Here is a 19,017-nt window from a genome sequence, read left to right as displayed (position 1 = left end):
ATATATATATATATATATATATATATATATATATATATATATATATATATATATTAGTTGACTACTACTATGAAGTTCTTAAAATATAGTTATTTTTAACCTTACAGAGATAAACTATAAGCTATTGAGATAATAAATCATGTTTACAAACTGACCATAACATAGACTACAAAAAAATTCAAATTCAATAAATCTTGCAATAAGTATGTGAAAAAGGGGCAAACCGTGCATAGAACAGGAATACATAACAGCAATATTGTCTAAAATAATTATTGAGAAAAAAATATTTAACCCATTTTGTCCCACCATCTCAAATGTAGAATACCTACTATACAACATAATTATAAAATAACAATAAGAATATAACTAAACCATAATATCAATCAATGTTACTATGATTTTACATAAAATTATCAATAATTTTCCTCAACTAGAATTATTTAGTGGACCACGTTTAACAAATTTATGATTCCCAACCACTTTTAGTGCACGTGGGTCAATTTTATTGAAATATTTGCAGAATTGAAAACTTAGGTCTTACTAAGTTAAAACCCAAACAACAAACTATTAAAAATTAATGGTAGTGAAAGTGGTAGAAAGCTGTCTAAGTTGGGCTTATTATGAAATCCACTGCCTTAAAATAGTTTACTTTTTAAATAAAAATTGGGTACAAATAATAAAGTTAGAAAAACTAAAACTATCCTATGAGAAAATCTATAAAAACAAAAAAATCAAAGACAGAGTACAAATAATAAATCCAAAATGAGAAAGATAAAAAACTGATGGACACTAAGGAGTGAGTGTGATTCATTATATTAAAATTTCTACTTCTATATACTGATGAACATTTCCATTAAAATAAATAAATAAATAAATAAACAAACAAACAAACAAATAAACCCAAGAATTAGTCTTTTAAAAGGGCAAATATTAACCTAATTTGGGGAGGGAGATGTTAATAAAAAAACAAGTGGTCTATATAACAGGTTATTTTAAAAGTGTAAATTATGTTTTACACTAATTATATTTGAACACCATGAACAAAGTCAACACTCTACAAATAATAAATTATTTTAAGAAAAACTAAATAGCCTGAAAAGAATGTACCACACAAGAAATAAAAATTGAGAAAGCTAACAAAGAATTACTGGCAAAGGGACCGTAGTCAGACTGTATATACAGATACAAAACATTTAAGAGAAAGGAAAGCTAACTTATCATTAAATAAAGTTAGCATACATAATATGACATTATCTGAACAAAAACACAAAGCACAAAACATCAACATCATAAATCACAACAAAGAAATAGTATAAACTAACACATCACACTAACATAATATTGTTAATATAGCATTGTATACCATAGATTAACATTATAACAAGAGAATAGCTTCTTCACACTGAGGCTCATTGTGTCTGCCACAGTGCTGAGTACTTAAGATATGTATGTCATTTAAACCTCACAAAAGCTCCCATAGATATGACCAACATATTAGAATGTATCACTAAAACATCACATAATTCATATATGAATGAAACTAAAAACTCATATAAATAAAATTCAACTTAATAGGAAGCCAGATATTTGTTTACCTATTAAAATGTTTCACTGCATTCCAAAGGCATGTCTGAACGTAACTTATAATTCATTTGGACTTGGGAATCATGTATGTTTTGAACTTGTGAGACAACTCTTCATTTACACATAAGTAACTAATTCACACTTTTCTTAACATATGGCACTTCAAGTTTCTCAGTCTCCAGGTTTGTAAAGATAATTACATCACCGTGTAAGAATAACAACAGTGCAAACTCAAAGAAACTGACAACTGACCGCTAGAGTCAGGAGTAAGAGGCAAGCAGGAGAGAGGTGTGTACCCAATCTTTGGAGGACATTTTAGAAATATGGGGAAAATTTTTTCATTTATCAGTAGAAATAAGAAATCTGAATTATACTAGGAAATTTCCTAATAATAGGGCATTAGTTCAATTAAAAAGAAAAAGCAGAGGCTGGGGTTGTTGCTCAACAGTAGAATGCTCACCTAGCATGTGCAAGGCGCTGGGTTCAATCCTAAGCACTACATAAAAATAAATAAAATAAAATAGGTGTGCTAATGAAAATGGATAAACATTTAATACAAAAATAAACAAAAAGAAAAAGCAGCACTGAGCCAACACTAGTAACTTTTTTAGAGAAAGAAATTAAACTTATGACATCATTTATTAAATGGTTTTAAGTACAGCTCAAATAACTTATCCTCTCCTTACCCAACACATGGTGTACTTCTGCCTCTATCTCCAGAACCACTTCACCATGCAAAAAAGCACCAGCAGTTCCCTGAAAGCATCACATGCTCATAAACCATTGACTCATGCCTGTACTGGTCTCTCCACCTGGAATGCTACTCTCCTTATCTCTATGGCTCTGACTCATGGGACAAAACTTAACTCAAAGGCCACTTTCTCAGTGAAGTTTTTGCTTTTCCTTCCTTCCACTTTTCTACATCTCTTTGCCTCATCAGAGAATACTGCACCCAGGTCTCCATGATGACATACACCATGATGCATCAATAGATCTTTTGCTTAACTTTAAAAATATATATTTTTAACAAGAGCTCACTTCAGATTATGTGATTTACTGGTTACCCAGATCCTTAACTCTGGGGGATGGAAATGGAAAGGAACTAGATAAGAGAGAGAAAGGGGACAGTGGAAGGTATTTGAAATAGCATTAAAATCAAAACACTAAGTTAGAAATTCAATTAAAAATATGCAAAATTTCAACAGTGAAAGTTGCAAGATATTGCTGAAACTGAAGATGAAAATAAGTGTTGAGATATAATATGTTCATGGATTAGAAGACTTCATATTATTAAAATATCAGCTTTCTCCAAACTGATCAAGAGATTTAACTCAATTATAATCATAATCTTACCAAAATTTTTTAACATAAATTGAAAAGCTAATTCTAAAATATATGGAGAAATGTGCATATCCAAAACAGTTTTAAAAAAGAATAACAAAACTGGATTAGCTCTACCTAACTTAAAGACTTTTTATAAAATTTAAGTAATCAAAACAGTGTAGTACTAGCTTAAGGATCAATAAATGATCAATGGGACATTAATGGAGCCCAGAAATCAAACAACATCTATATGGCAATTTGACTTTTGACAAAAAAATTAAAAGTGATCAAAATGGCAAATATAAAGTTTCTTTTCAGAGGGTACTGAAACAATCACATCATATTTGGAAAAATAAATAAGCCCTAACTTACAGCATGTAAAAAATATTTAAGATGGATCATATTCTAAATATAAAAATTTTAAAACTAAAAGCTTTTAGAAGAATATACAGGAGGATACTTTAACAATTTCCTAAAGACAAAAAAAGCCATAACTATTTAAAAAAAATTTTTTTGTGTGTGTAGCTGTCGTAAAGGAGCTCCCACTGGCTTGTTTGGGAAAAATTGAATGTAAAAATGAATAAAGACAGCAATGTTAGAATTTATGTTAGAAAAAATAAAAATACCCCAAGACAGCATGGTCATAATGTAAAAATAGAGAGGGGTGAGAAGAGTTCTCCTTTACAGGAAAAATTTAGGTTAAAAAAATGTAGAAAGAAATAAAATTAGAAAAACCAATAATTGTCTCTTCCAGTAATAGTAACTGATTCAGGCAAGCATCATTATCACATGATAACAATTATTTAAAAGTTGCTGGGGAATATGATATTCATATTTTCAAAATATCACTTTTTGAATTATTTAATTTCATTGGGAATAATATACCTTTATAGTGGGGAGGTCTGGCAGGCAACACCTGAACCAAGTAATTGAACTGCATCACCAATGCAGAAGCTGGCATGGTGTGTCTTTTATTGTGTCGTAATAAATATATAACATTAATTATGATATATCCCAACCAGAAATGCTTAACTTGAATTTAGTTTAAGAAACAATCAGAAAAACACAGTATATAGGGCATTCTACAATGCAACTATACTAAACTCCAGAGAATTCAACATGGTAAAAAATAAAAAGAAAACAGAAAAAAAAAAAGAAGAAGAATAGTGGTATGAATACTCTTCAACCTGAAAGAGCCAAAGAGACAAATATCAAATGCAATGAATAAGCCTAGATTGAATCTTAAATTAAAAAACAAAAGACTACAAAAGACAATGGAGGAATTGATTATAGTTTTGTACTGGTAATACAAAATAATGCCCTCATTCTTAGGAGACACATGCTGAAGTATGTGACTCACTTCTGATTAGTTCAGAAAAACATAAGGATGTTTTGGGATAGAGTTGTTTTATCTATCTATATATGATAAATATAATTGAACACAATATTTATAATATACACATACACATGTAAAGTATGTCTATACAGCAAAGAAAGTAAATGCAAATTTTAGCTGCAAAAACATCATTAATTTTGCTTAAAGTATGTGCTACCTTTAAAAATGTGGAGAAACTGGAATTATCCTCAAAAATCTCTTAAGTCATTCTATAAAAAGAATGTATGTGGATTTTATACACATACCGTTGCAAAAAAAAAGTTCTTATGCACATGAAAGTTTATGATGCAGTGATAAACAAAAAGGAATAGCAATATAATATTGCTGAGCATTCAAATTATTTAGCCCTTACTACAACTATAAAATTACCTAACATAAACAGGGAACAGTTGACTTCTAAAGTGCTTGTAACTGCAGATAGGAGTCATTCTGTTTAAATTTTGAGCTAGTGTCACTTAAATACCTAATAATCTTAATTGCTGTTATCAGGCTTCTTTAAAAGAAAGAGTGAAGTCATATCACACAATGATTTGAGGTATACAGTTTGCTAGGATTTTTAGTGGAAATGCGCACAAATTGTCATTTTACTATGAGCATTTAAAAGCCATGTTTCTCCTTCATTTGTTCCCTACATTAAAACTCAGACTCTTCCCAGGCAGATGTTTTACAAAGCATCACCTACCAAGCTCAGGTATACCAGGTGTAACTTGCTGCATACAGCTGACTTAGAGCACTTATAACTACATTTAAAGTGCACTTTCTTCTGTTCCTCCTTTCTTTTCTTTTAAGAATTTACAGACCAACTCTATGGTAATATCTCTCCATATTGTTTCCCTGGATTTCTTCTGTGTGTTTATTTTCTAGGCCTCGTTTTTTCCAGTGCAGTTTACATTCCTTTAGGATATAATTAATGCTTTTATTTCATCCTGGCAAATGTGCTCACTCTTTGCTGCTTGGGTTCTGCCCTCATCCATGCTGCAAACACATATACACAACAGTAAAGGCTGCCTATGAAATCTCTGTCATTTTCAGTAGTTTTCTCATTCAATTACTTCTTTAACATTAGCAGATAAAAGTAACCCTGTGTGCATTAACGAACTAAACCTTTTGACAATTAATTTAGAAATTAATGACTTAGGAAAATTGAGGAGAAAAAATAAAAGTCATGGTGCTTCTAAGTCATTCCCCTGGCAGACAAAACCCAAACCTATTCTTATAATGACTTGATTTCTAAGTGATCAATTTCCTATAGCAGTATTATACATATTACTAAACATTTATTTGACATGGATTACAGGAAAAAATATTAAGATTTAAAGATGGCTAGGTAAATGTTAATCCCATGTATTTTCATAATTTATGAGACAAACATCAAATACTGAGAAGCTGAATCTGAACATGTAATATAAGATTAAGAATTGCACTTGATAATGCCTGGAATGTCAAAGGCTGCCAAGAACCTACCACATCTACTTAGTAGTATCTATCTGAGTGGTATCTATCTGAAAGTATATTTGTGCACCAATGTTGTGGCAGGTCATTCTCTGAGCTCTGGGCATGCGGTTATTAACCAAACCAAAATAATATCCTATTCTCCCAGAGTTTACCTTTTAGAAATCAGAGATGTTTATGAACAAAGAAGTACTGGGAACACAGTAACTGTAAACTGGGTAATCAATTTAATCTCATTGAGAAGGTGCTATCTGAACAAAAACTAAGAGATAAGGGGAAAATGCCAGGGAAACATCAGAAGAAAGAGCACTGCAGGTAGAAGGAAGATAGAGGACAAAGGTCTTGTGAGGGGTAAAGCTGGCCATGAAAAGTGTGGCCAGTAGGACAGAGGGGCTGAATCATATGAGTGGAAGGGCAACAGGAGATGAGGACAGAGAAGTTAACAGGGGCTGGGCCTGTCAGACTGTATATACCACTACAAAGGCTTCTACTCTGAATGAGATGGTTTTCAGCAGAAGAGAAACATGACCAACTTAAGCTCTAAGAGGTTCTCTGGCTGCTCTGTTGAGAGATGCACAGAAGTAGGAAGAATGGTCAGCAGACGACTAAAATAATTGAGAGAGAAGATGTACTGACAGTAGAACAGGGTGATGGCAGTGGAGTGTTAGGCCAGATTCGTGGGACCCCAATAGACCTCCAGGAGCCGAATCCAATGCAATCACACAAGAGTCTTTATTGCAAGCTTGAGCCTGGACTCACAACCGTTCCCAACGCAGTGGTCCCAGGGAGTGAGTCCCGGTCCTTTGTTCAGTGAGATTTTATAGGTTTTGAGGGGACACTCTATGCCTCACAACATCACACCGCAAATCATTCCATAAGGTGAGAAAATCAAACAACTCTTAACGTTGATTAGCACATTCACTGGCGGGAACAAGTTGGGTAGGGGTGATTGGCTAGTACAAGAGGGGGGGTTCATTTGAACTGATTGGTTTAGGCCACGAGGGGTGTACATGCTAAACTACATGGTTTCCCAACATGTTCTCAACCACCATAAACTACGTGGGGGTCATCTGGCATTCCAGGTATTTTCCCTGTCTTATGCTGATTGGAGGTTGCTAGGGGGGTTGCTAGGGGTCCTTACCTAGCCTAACTGAGTCAGGGACACCTGGCGCTATAGACCTTCCTTAGGACAGGCCTTAAGGTAGAAGTTGCTGTTATTTATTTATTTTAAAAAATGGAGTCACATTAGTTTCTCATGAGTAACCAATTCATTGATTCTAAAGACAGCCTAAAGCATTTGGTGATAGATTGGTTGTGATTCATAGGAGAAAATGAGGACTAAAAAATAAGAGAAAGGGATTGCTATTTACTGAAACAGGGATAGAGGAGGGGCAATTTTAAGAGAGAATATCCATTCTGTTTATGTGAAGTATGTGATATTCAAATTGATGAAATAAACAGATATGAATCCGAAGTTCAGGGACAGTCTTGGCAAGAGATGTGTATTTCTGAGTCAACCGCATATACATGGAATTTAAATTCCAAAAGTATACTAATAACAAGGTTCTCCTTTCATGCCATTAGAGAAAAAAGCAAAAACTACTGAAGCATACTTTTATTTGTAAAACTGAAAATTATTATGAGATGGGCCCTATATGAGCCCTTAAGTGTTCCCATTTTGGTAAACCATGGACTTTGAACAACAATAAAATATAATACCACACAGATATTTAAATGGATTTAAAAGGTAATACAAGAGTTCCCCTGTTCTCAACAGAATTTGTATCTACTCAAAAGGAAGATATATAAAAAATACAACTGAATGATCATAAAGAAGGAAAAAAATGAAGTGTATACTCTGAACAATAATATGCCACACCGGGGATGTTGTATGGTCCAGAGGAAGAAGAAGCCAGGTAGAAGAAAGACATCTGCTAATATGTATTTATTCTTCTACGAACTACAAGTTAGCAAAATAGCAAATGTCACAGAGTGGCCAAAGTCATGTGTGGTGGTACGTAAGACCTGTTAGCTCACCAATCCCACAGGGGTCAACAAGTTGGTAGCTAATTATCTCCCTAGCACCAGCAAGTCAAAGGGGTGGTGGCATGTTACAGCTGCACCTCATCACTGGTTTGATGAAAGTCTTTTTCAAGATAAGCTCTGAGGAACAAAAATGTTCTTTGACTTGTGTATCACCTTTTTCAGATGCAGCTCTCAGGTTGCCCAGAGGAAGTGGAACAACATGGTCTCCACTGGTAATTTCCTCAGTTTCTACTTTCTTGCTCCAACCTCATTCCCCTCTTTGTTAATCTCTCTGGTACTCAGATCAATTTTGTGGTTGTTTCCCTTACTTGTGTCAGTTCTAACTCCTACACTCAAATATTTTCTCCACAGCTCACCTAGAAATTTCTTTGACTTAATCTTCCAAGTCGAAGAAGCTATTTATAATCCCATTTCCCTTCAGGAGACAAATAAGGTCACTTCTACAAAAGACTGCTGATTTTCTTTTTGCCGACTGCCCATTATTTTCCAGAACTTTTTCTTGTTCCCACAGAGCAAAATCTACAATTAACTTTCCTAAAACTCCTAATAAATGTATTATAAAATACCTGAAGGCTAGCATGAAATTATCACTCTCTTTGCCAATTTGGACTCATTAACTCTGTCAGCCATCAGCAGGTAAGTATTCAAAGGAGCCTTGGTGCCCCTCCTTGCTCATATATATATATTACTACGAGCACTTTAAGCTTTCTCTTTGAGATGTGTTGTCTTAGTTGAATTATTTTTCAGACAGATCAAAGCCCCTCCATTAAAAAACTTATAATATCTTCCATTCAATATGAGAACATCTCTGTACCACACAAAGCCACTTCTTCAACACTTATCACTACAAGCAACTTTTTTTTTCTATTTTTCTCTTTTTGCAAGCAACTTTCAAACAAATCTTGTTACCTCTCACCACAGACCTGGACATTTTATTGAGCTATATCTGAAAATCAACAGCATCAATGGTGGTCAGCTCACTTCTCTCCTAGGAATCACAGAAAGTATACACCTGTTTTAGTAACTATCTTTCATTCCAAATCTGATTTAAGACTGTGCTCATCACATATTCTTCATAGGCCTTCCAAGACCTATATTTTCAATACAGATAAAAACAGACGCTGAATTTTAAGCTGACTAGTAAGAAGTCAGCAGAACTACACAGAGGCAAGTTTTTTTGTGTGTGTTTTTGTTGTTTTGATTCAATATCACAAGACCCCTTCTCTGAAAGACAGGAGATAATGGTTACTGAAAATGTCACTCTAGGTGACAAGGCCATCTTCTACTCATTGCCCCTGTGGTAGCTGGAGTGGTGGTCCAGTAGCAACATTGGGGAAGATATGACACCAACTTCAAGATGGCACACAGGTCCAAAAAGAAATTCCTAATCTCTACTGTAGCCCAAGGTTTGCTGTTGAAAGCTTAGTGCATGTGACAGATAGGAAAAGACAATCAAAAAAATCTTGATAACCTAGATTTAGTATTCTTTTCTCTTTCCAAATGGCAATAAAACAGGAAACTAAACCTTCAAAAGATGAGCATCAGATATGGGTTCTGGATCACCTATATCAACCTAGCTTATGTTTCAGAAAACAGAATCACATAAAAAATATCAAAGGCCGGTATCTATAAAACTCAGTCAAACAATGGGCTAATATACCTCCAAAATATTGTGTGCTGTACTGATAAGGAGAGCAGGTTTAGAGCACAGGTAACAAAGGCAGAGAATATAACAAAGTAGTAGGATCTTCTTAAAGTCACAGGTTCTCAATAAAAGCTGAAATTAGCACCATTTTTGAAAATTTTGATATTACACGTTTTTAAAAAGATAAGCAATTATAAAATAAAAAACTTATGTCTAAAAATATAGGCATTGATATAGACACACAGCTTGCAAATGATTTAAAATGTCTATGATCAGAATAATTAACCAATAATAACCAGTAATATCTTCTTTATAGCTTTTTTTAAAAAAATGTGTTTAAGTTTTATTCTTCTGCTAGTTCCACCCTCAAAACATTCCTTATTGGTAGCTAATTTAATCCCCTTATTAAATCTCACCAGTCAACTTCACTGTTTTCTCAAATCTCTCATATATATTACTCCATCAATTATGTCTCACCTCCAGAACACTCATTTCTCTGCTTAAAACATCATTTCCCTCAGCCAATGCTCCAGCTGCTCTCTTGCACTATGGATACCTTTGTTGTATTTGTCCCTTGCATAGAATGCCTTTTCTTCCACCACACTATTAACAGCAGTAAAAGACTATTAATTGTTTAAGGAAGCTTAAGTATCACTTCCTCAAACTTCCTCTGATCCCCTAATGCTGTGTTTTGGACATCCCTAGAACTTTTGATTTGAGTTCCTCCCTGCAAGTTTTGTGTGCCATAAGCATGTTCCCCAGTGTGGTGGTATAAAGAAATTTGGAACCTTTAAGAGATAAGACCTGGTGGGAGGTAATTAGGTCATTAAGGGTTATCACTCTTGGAAGAAGTTAATGTCATTTTTATGGGACCCCAGTTAGTTCTCAGAAAAGCTGTTATAAAAGATCAAGCCTGGGCTGGGGATGTGGCTCAAGCGGTAGCGCGCTCGCCTGGCATGTGTGCGGCCCGGGTTCGATCCTCAGCACCACATACAAACAAAGATGTTGTGTCCGCCGAAAACTAAAAAAAAAAAATATTAAAAAATTCTCTCTCTCTCTCTCTCTCTCTGAAAAAAAAAAAAAAAAAAGGATCAAGCCTAACTCCTGACTCTCCTGTCTCACCATCTGACCACTCACTTCTACACACAGCATTTCCTTTTCTGCTCCTCCACCATTTTGTGAAGCAGACAAGAGGACCCTCCCCAAGACCAAACCAATGAGACACTTGATCTTGGATTTTACGCCTCAAAAATTGAGCTAAATAAACCTCTTTACACAACCTCAGGTACATGGTTATAGCAACAGGAAGCAGAATAATAAACCTAGGAATAATGTATATTCCATATATCCTTATTGTATTCCATAAACACATATTTATTTAATGTATATTCCACATATCATTCTAATCATTCATATTCAGATATCATTAACAGCTCTTTTTCTTAGGATTACACCAAAAGCTCCTAGAGAATGCTTCCATATCCTTAGCACACAGAGAAATACTTGGCACATGTTAGGCATTTGATTTGTTTGTTGAAGTAATGAGTTACAAATATCATTTTATAAAAATAGAGAGTCTGAATATTTAATATCTAAAATTAGACAAGTTTACACATGACTGAGGTTTCAACATATTAAATAAATCAAGAACAATCTCCAGTTACTGAACTTGATGATGAAATTAACAAAAGATGCCCAATCTTCCAAAATTATCTAAATCTGTCATCCCTCTTTCCAATATATTTTGAATACTAGTTTGTGAAATAATTCTAATAACACACTAAAATGGAAACAAATATATCATAAATATGAAAAAAAATGTAATAAGTCACTACACAAGTGGGAAAATACCTGCCTGAGACAAATAGATATATTTATTATCTACCACATGTAAAACATATGTTAGTCACCCCACAGGAAAATGAAGATGGAAAAGACTTGGTCTCCATCCTAAAGTACCCTTTCCTAAAGAAGTAACACAATTACATAAATAATTAGAAAACAGTCTAAGATAATTATCATATAAATAAGATTGAATATCACCTTTTGTGACCAGAAAAGGCTTCATGAAAAAGTTGACCTTAGAAAAAACATATGAATCTGGAAGAAATGAACAGCTGTTCTATTCCAAGAAAGAGGCAGACTAGAGCAAACCAAAAACAGAGGAAAGTTCAAGAAGCATGTCAGTGAACAATGAGTTACTATTTTAGTTAGCTTTTCTGCAACTGTGACCAAAAGGCCTGACAAGAACAATTTTAGAGGAGGAAAATTTTATTTTGGTGCTCACGGTTTGAGAGGTCTCAATCCATACATGGTTGACTCTATTACTTTGGGATGGTGGAGAGGGAGAACAAATGGCAGAAGAGTGTGGCAGAAGAAAGTGGCTCAGGATATAGCCACCAGGAAGCAGTGAGAATGAGCTCCACTCACTGGGGAAAAAATGTAAACCCTGAGGGCATGCTCCCATTGACCCAGTCTCTCCAGCCACACCTTATCTGCCAGCAGTTACCACCCAGTTAACCCCATAAGGTGATTAATGCACTGATTAGATTAAGGCTCTCATCATTCAATCATTTGACCTCTAAACTTTCTTGTATTGTCTCACACTTGAGCTTTTTGGGGATACCTAATATCTACACCATAACAGTTACCCTGGGTCTGAAGAGAGGCCCACATGAGAGAAACAGAAAAGATGTGACTGGAAGGCTAGAACAGAAGTGCATGGACAGATCATGAAGGGATATAAAAAGCAAGCATGAGACTATGTTCTTGACTGAGGATGCCAGGGTCCTGAGGACAAGGAAAACACCAAGGACAGAAAGAGTTTAAGGCTTCTAAAAACTTAGCACAGAGTCATGTCAGGCAGGGAGTTAAACATGGACTCCATGTTTATGGGTTGTCATGAAAATGAGGTATGACTGTACTTCATTTCTCAAGGATGCAGTCATTCAATTCTAGAACCTATGTTTTCTCAGGGTCCTCAGTGTCCTCTGAGATATTTATGTTAATTCTTAGACAAGTGGAGGTCACACAGACAAGTGGAGGTCATAAAATAAAAAAGTTATGAACAGTGCTTTCCAAAGCTGTGAGAAGTCCATAACTTTTAAACTAAGCAGCAAGCATTAACATTTCAAAGTGTGCTGAATGACCAGCTTTAATGCCATGCTCTTTTTTTAGCCTTAAAAGAACATAAGACAACCACTGCTAGTCTAGAAGACCTACCCTTCTATCCTTATATCAACCTTCTGCTCCCCATAGAGAATAGACCTTATTTTCCCTATCAAATGAACACACACATCCTGGACTGCCAAAGTACTGCAAAGTCTACACAAAAGACTTCAAAATGATGTTGTGGCCAAATCTTGCCCATATATAGGTGACAGGGTGTGTCTGCTGGCTTGCACAATGTTTTTTAAACACTAAATTGTCAACATGAAAAGGAGTTTTTCATATAAATAAAATCTAGATTTCTAGTTTCTCTTGAAAAATAGGCAATTTGGGCAATATTCTCAGTTTACCAGTTTGCTACCCAGACACCTTATTTGCTGCTAGGCCTTCCTGGTCCCTGTAAGCATTTACTTTTCCTTCTGCCTTACTGGGTTTTTGGATCCCTAATAGATAGTAATTATCTAGAGTGGGCTTTGCTGAGTCAGAGTTCACCAACTACACTGCTTGGTTTCACAGCCTAGTACTGCCACTGACTAGCTGTATAATTTGGACAAGTTACCTAACCTCTCTATTTAAGTTTCTTCTTCTATAACATGACAATAATACTCTTAACTTTGAGAACTGTTTGGGGAATGAATTAGTTTATATAAAACAGTGGTTCTCAATGGCATGGTAATAGGAGGGCAAAGGACTGTGCCCTCCAACCCCAGAGCCCTAGAGCATTTGGCAATAATGAGGATATTGTTAGTTGTTAGGACTAGATGAGATGCCACTGATATCAGGAGGCCAGAGAGGGTCCTTAACATTCTACAATGCACAAGACAGCCACCAAAAAATACAGAACTTTCCAGCTGAAATGTCACTGGTGCTGAGGATGAGAAACACTGACACAAAGTCTTTAGAACATCCCTTGGGGTGGAGGGAGCCCTCTGAAACTGTTAGGTATCATCAGTAATGACTAAAGCAACTCCTAGCTGGTGTCCCCGCCTCACCTGGAGAAACTGCTAGCATCTCAAGAGCTCTTTGTGTTACCTTTTATAAACTTAACATACCACACAAATAGGAAAGAGTACTTCAAATAACATGGTTTCACATCATGAATTCAATAAGCAATTGGTTAATTTACAAATAATTATGAAATATATTTTTCCTGAAACAAAAATCAAATAAGAATACACTATGGTGGGCAATAATGCATAAGATTTGAAAAATATATTGTCCTTCAATTTCCATGCATGTATAAATTTGTCAGAATAAACCCAACAACTATGTATAACCATTAATATTTAAATAAATAAATATTTAAAGAATATATATTATCCTGAAAATACACGACATAGAAGCCCATGATTACCACAATTTAGAAGACAGTAGGCCAAATCCTTCTAACCTCCAGATTCAATACAATGAGGACATTCACACTAATTAGTCCCAAGATATTTCTTGGAAAGTTGCAACACAGAGGAAATAAAAAAGAAGAGTTTTAAAATAAAGAGCACGGAACCTAATACTACCCCAATGCCTGACCAGAAAGACCCTCCAGGTTTAAATAGCTCAGAGTTAGACTGAGGTGAGTGTTCAGGCTTTGATCTTGATTCACAGCAACTCCAGATCTATGTTGACTAAGGGAAGCAGTGATAAAGGCCCTAGCTGTGATGATACATCATTTAAGAGGCTGCCAGGAGTTCTGACACAGGACTTCAGATTCAATGATGGCCTGTAACAAGTTCCTGATGCAAGGAGTCATGAGTAGTGAGTAGGCTTCATAGACCAGCACTGGAAGTAACTAAGGGGCCCTGAGATAATTTCCCTGTGAGCCTGTCTTCTCATCCATAATACTGAGAAGTAGAAATTGCTGTTACTATTTTTCAATCCCAGTAACACAGAGTTCACTGATTTTATTCATTTATTTTGTAAAAGTGTATTCTCAACGTTTACAGCCCAAAGAGGTGAGGTCCTCTAAAGGGACTTCTGGTCAACTGTAGAAGTCAGACCCTTAACTGAAACAGGAAAGACCTTCTAGAACCAAAACCAAGAAAAGCCTAACAGGGCCTCTCTCAAAGACAGAGTGATAAATGGTTAAATAAAACTAGAGGGCTCTAGGATCTGTAAAAACGATTGCATTAATACCACAGATTGCTGTCCTTTAACCTAAAGTCAACAAAGATTGGAAGATCCATGTCTACCACTGGGCATTACCACAGATATCAAGATTTGTATACCAGGTTGTAAAGAAAAACTCCCTAAAGTTCTGTGAAAAGAAAAGGCTACCACTAAAAAAAACACAGAAGATTTTTTTTTTCTTGTAAGTCTGGCATTTGAGTGGACTGAGCGGTACAGGTAGAACTTTGACCAGCTGGAGTTGTACATCCAAAGAGCATTACAGGCAGAACACAAGTAATGGCACCAAAACTAAAGCCAGGAGTACAGTTTAGTGTGCTGGTTCACATGGATGCTACTACTAAAATATGGGATCAAATCACAACATCCTGGATTATTTGAACTTGGACATCAGCTGCATGAACAATCTTAAGAGAAAGAGACACTCCATCAAAACATTGTTTTACTATTGTAGCTTAAAGAGCAAAAGCTGTCTTTTGTCTAAATTTAAATATCTTCCAACATTTAATAAATGAGATTAATTTCTTTAATAGTATTCTAGTTTGGCTAATAAAAAAAAAGATAATCTTCATTAAGAAGATTGGTCAAAAAATCACCTAGAAAGCAAATTAATCTATTTGTCAGTCTGTTTTATTTCATATACTCTAATCATAATTATTAAAATAAGCAAAGTTTAGAAATAAATAATAGTTATTTTTAAATTTTCTTATTTTGCAAGCTAATTTCTACTTTTTAAAAATATATTTCTAAAAAAGAGAAATTACACCACTGAGCTGACCCAAGGACTTCCTTAATTATAAGAACAAACTCTAGTTGCCACCAGAAACTATGAGCCACCAAACTCTAAGCATTATTCCCACACTTCTAAGCATAAGGTTAAAGCTGGGAAAATAGTAACAAATTTTAAATTCTCTTTCAAAAATTTCTGAAATTATAACTTTAAAAAGTCATTTTTAAATCATGCTCTTCTAACAAAAAACAAGGATTCATCCAGAGAGTTTACACCTACTCATTACTCAGAAAAGGGAAGAAAAACAAAGCAAAGGGTTATTTTAGCCCAAGAAAAAGCACTGTCTCATCTTTTTTAAAAAATTACCTTTTAAGAGTTTATGGGCAGTACATTCTAGATGTTAAAATATTATATTTTTATATTTATATACACAGAAATATTGTGGGATAGTCAAGAAGGTAGAGAAAAAAAAATTGGGCTGAAAATCAGCAGGGTTATAACTGCCATCAGTTTGTACACTGTGTTTTATTCTGGAAATCAATGGACTTCTCTGGGCCTCCACAGCTCCACCTTTAATCTAAAGGTCAAATCACACAATCTCTAAAATGCCACAACATGAAACAAAGTTTAAATAACAGAGATATGCAGTTGCTATTACATATTCAAAGAAGCAAGGGGTGAAGCAGAAGGAAGTTAAGATTTCAGAGTAAGACTAATGAGCTCCATCGTAACCAGCTGAGTGGCCTTAAGAGTAACTTTCCTGTACTCTTGAAAAGGTCTAATATTTACCTTTGCAAGATGGTGGAAGGATCAGAATGTATGCAATGTACTTGGCACACTGTATGCATTAAATAAAAGCAGACAGAGCATCCCTGGTCAGTAATATCTACTTAACCAAGTAAAGCAGTTTCCTAGAGCTTGGCTGGGATAGAGCAGACTGATAGTGCTTTCCTAATAGAAAGAAGGTAAAGATAATAAGGAAGAAGATTCATGGTTAGGAGATAAAAGTAGCCCTTGAAGATAAACAAAGGCTTTGAGTCCTATACATAATAACAGTGAAAAAACAACTACATGGACATTCTTTTCATTAAAAAGACCCCTGGAAGAAGGAAGAAATATATGCATACATTTACATATGTATGTGTGTATATATGTGTGTGTATATATATATATACATATATGTCTATACATACACATATAATATACAATAATTCATAGTATATTATGCAATATAAAATATATATTACATATATAATATAACAACTTCATAACCAAAAGGCAGAAAGTTGGTCAGAACTTATGAGTGCCTCTAAACAAGAACAAGGACTCTGAGATACACATATAGATATAGATATAGATATAGATAGACAGATATACACATCATCTTTCCTTAACATGTCTGCAACTCTCACAGCAGATACAGATGATACAGCTCCTGCTCACCTCTCCAGTATCCCCTCCTATCACTGTCCCCCCCCACATCACTCTCCTGTAAGTTTATTCTGCTCTAGCCATACTAGCTTCCCTTCATCCTCAGAACATGCCAAACTCATTCTTTCTTTAGTTTTGTTTTTTTTTGCTTTTGTTTTTGTTTTTGCACTATTAGAGAAACTTCCAGATCTTTTCATGGCTGACTCACTCTAAACATTCAGTTACCACCCCAACCATCACCTCCTCAGGAAAATCTTCCCCACAGGTAAATTTGCCCACACCCCCCAGTACACCAGAGTTCCTTCCCCTGTAATATATTCTCTAACATTTATTACTACCTAAAGTCATTTTTTGGTTTGCATGTACATTGTATCTCCATCAAAAGATAAGGTCTTTGAGGTGAGGGACCTCATCTAAACTGTTCATTACTCAATCCCAAATACCTGAAATAATGGGTAGCCCAGAGAGATATTCATCAGATGAAACTGTCCAATGAATAAATTCAAAATTACACCAATCACCTTTCCTTCTATGAAAATAAGTAGTCATCAGAAGCCATAAAGTTCATTTCTTTAATGCAGTTTTCTATAATGCAATAATGCAACTTTAAAAGGTCCATGTTAGAGATGGTAAGATCTTAAAGAGAATAAATGCTTCCTGACAATACAAAATATTATATATTATATTATTCAGTTTGTATATATTATATTCTATATATTGTACATTACATATTTTCATTTCATGTACATTAATTACCCACTACTTTATTATCAGAATCCATAAATAAAGCACAGATATGGTAAGTCGTTTTGTTTCATCAAATCTTGCTTCTAGATAGAGAGATGGGCAGATGGACTATAGATGGTAACTACCTTTCAGAAACCTTCCACACAAAGAAATCTGATATAACACACTGAACTAACTCCAGTGTATTTAGAAATTAGACCTGTTACTTTGCAACCTCACTGAACGTATCCAAACTATTTATGAGTCAAGAGATTTATTCAAGTAATTCCATCTGTGAAATAGAAGATAAATGAATGATGAACAACTGCTATATTAAGAGAATGATAAGAAAAATGCCACAGTGTTAACCCATGTTTGAAATAAGAGGGAAAAAAAATCCCTTCCTAACTCTAAACCAAAAAGAAAGCATGCTACTTATATTTCAAAAAAAAAAAAAAATTGCAAAATGAGTGGGCAAAGCAGTGAACTGAAACCATCTCCAGAACAATCATGACTCAGACTTTAATCTTTATCTTGTTTTGTTTTGAACAAGGCCTTTCTTGATGAATAAAAGAGGCCCATAAACGACTGTGTCTGGACAACCCACGCTTCACCTCCTAGTCACCATCCTTGGTCATTCTTCAGGGCCCATGGCCCAATATGGGGATGGACCCCACAAGGACCTCGCTGGGGCCAGCGAGGTGAAGAAATGGAGACCTCACTACCCGAATCCGTCCCTAAATCTCTGCCCTGGGAGCAGTGGGTCTTGGAAATCTACAACTTCACTTTTGCATCCATTATAAACACATGCCTTGCCCCTCCTCCTTCCCGGGTGGATCTAGCAAGGGCTCCGTAAACAGAAGGGAACGACAGGGTTATGGCCTCCGTCTGCTGGACTCTCCAGGAACCTAGTTAGGTGGCCTGACCTCGGGGACTCAGTTTTCGAACCTGTCAAACAGGGTGACGCGAAACCCAGCCTACCTCATCGGGTGGTTCCGGGCCGGCCGCCCCAGACTGGCCCGGAGACAGTGGCTCAGTGGTCGCGCCCTCCAGGGATCTCCGGGGCGGCGGGGTGGGGCTCTGTGGNAGCCCAGCAAGCGAAGCGCAACCCACCGCCCGCAGCCAGCCGCCCTAGGAGCTCCTCCAGTCCCCGGCCGTGACGTCAACACGCTGACGTTCACGCACAGAAGCCGCATCTTGCTCCAGGGTCCAAAGACTGAGTGCGGGGCCAGCTCTAGAGAAACTACTCGATTGGACAGAAAATATGTCAATCATCTACTGACCAATAAGCGACGGGGGAAGACGGGAGACGCGGAGCTGGACTGCCCTGAGGAACGGGTGGGAATCTGGGACTCTGACTTTGAAAACCTTGAGCTGGTTGGGCTTTCCCGCAAT

General features: G+C 35.8%; 1 protein-coding gene across 4 annotated transcripts in view; it reads right to left on the bottom strand.

Moving 5' to 3' along the window:
* Stard3nl (STARD3 N-terminal like) overlaps positions 1-18,790 on the bottom strand; it is a 69,605-nt gene extending 50,815 nt beyond the window's left edge. For 3 of the 4 annotated variants that reach the window (XR_007341704.1, XR_007341705.1, XM_015490233.2), the window contains exon 1: positions 18,604-18,790. The gene's annotated coding sequence lies outside the window, so the exon portion shown is untranslated. The remainder of the gene's footprint in view (positions 1-18,603) is intronic. The other variant, XM_015490232.2, reaches the window with a different exon arrangement.
* Between the last annotated feature and the right edge of the window lie 227 nt (positions 18,791-19,017).

The sequence above is a fragment of the Marmota marmota genome, unplaced genomic scaffold (assembly GCF_001458135.2).
Source record: "Marmota marmota marmota unplaced genomic scaffold, marMar, whole genome shotgun sequence".
Taxonomy (NCBI): Eukaryota; Metazoa; Chordata; class Mammalia; order Rodentia; family Sciuridae; genus Marmota; species Marmota marmota.
This window is presented reverse-complemented; position numbering and strand designations above follow the sequence as displayed.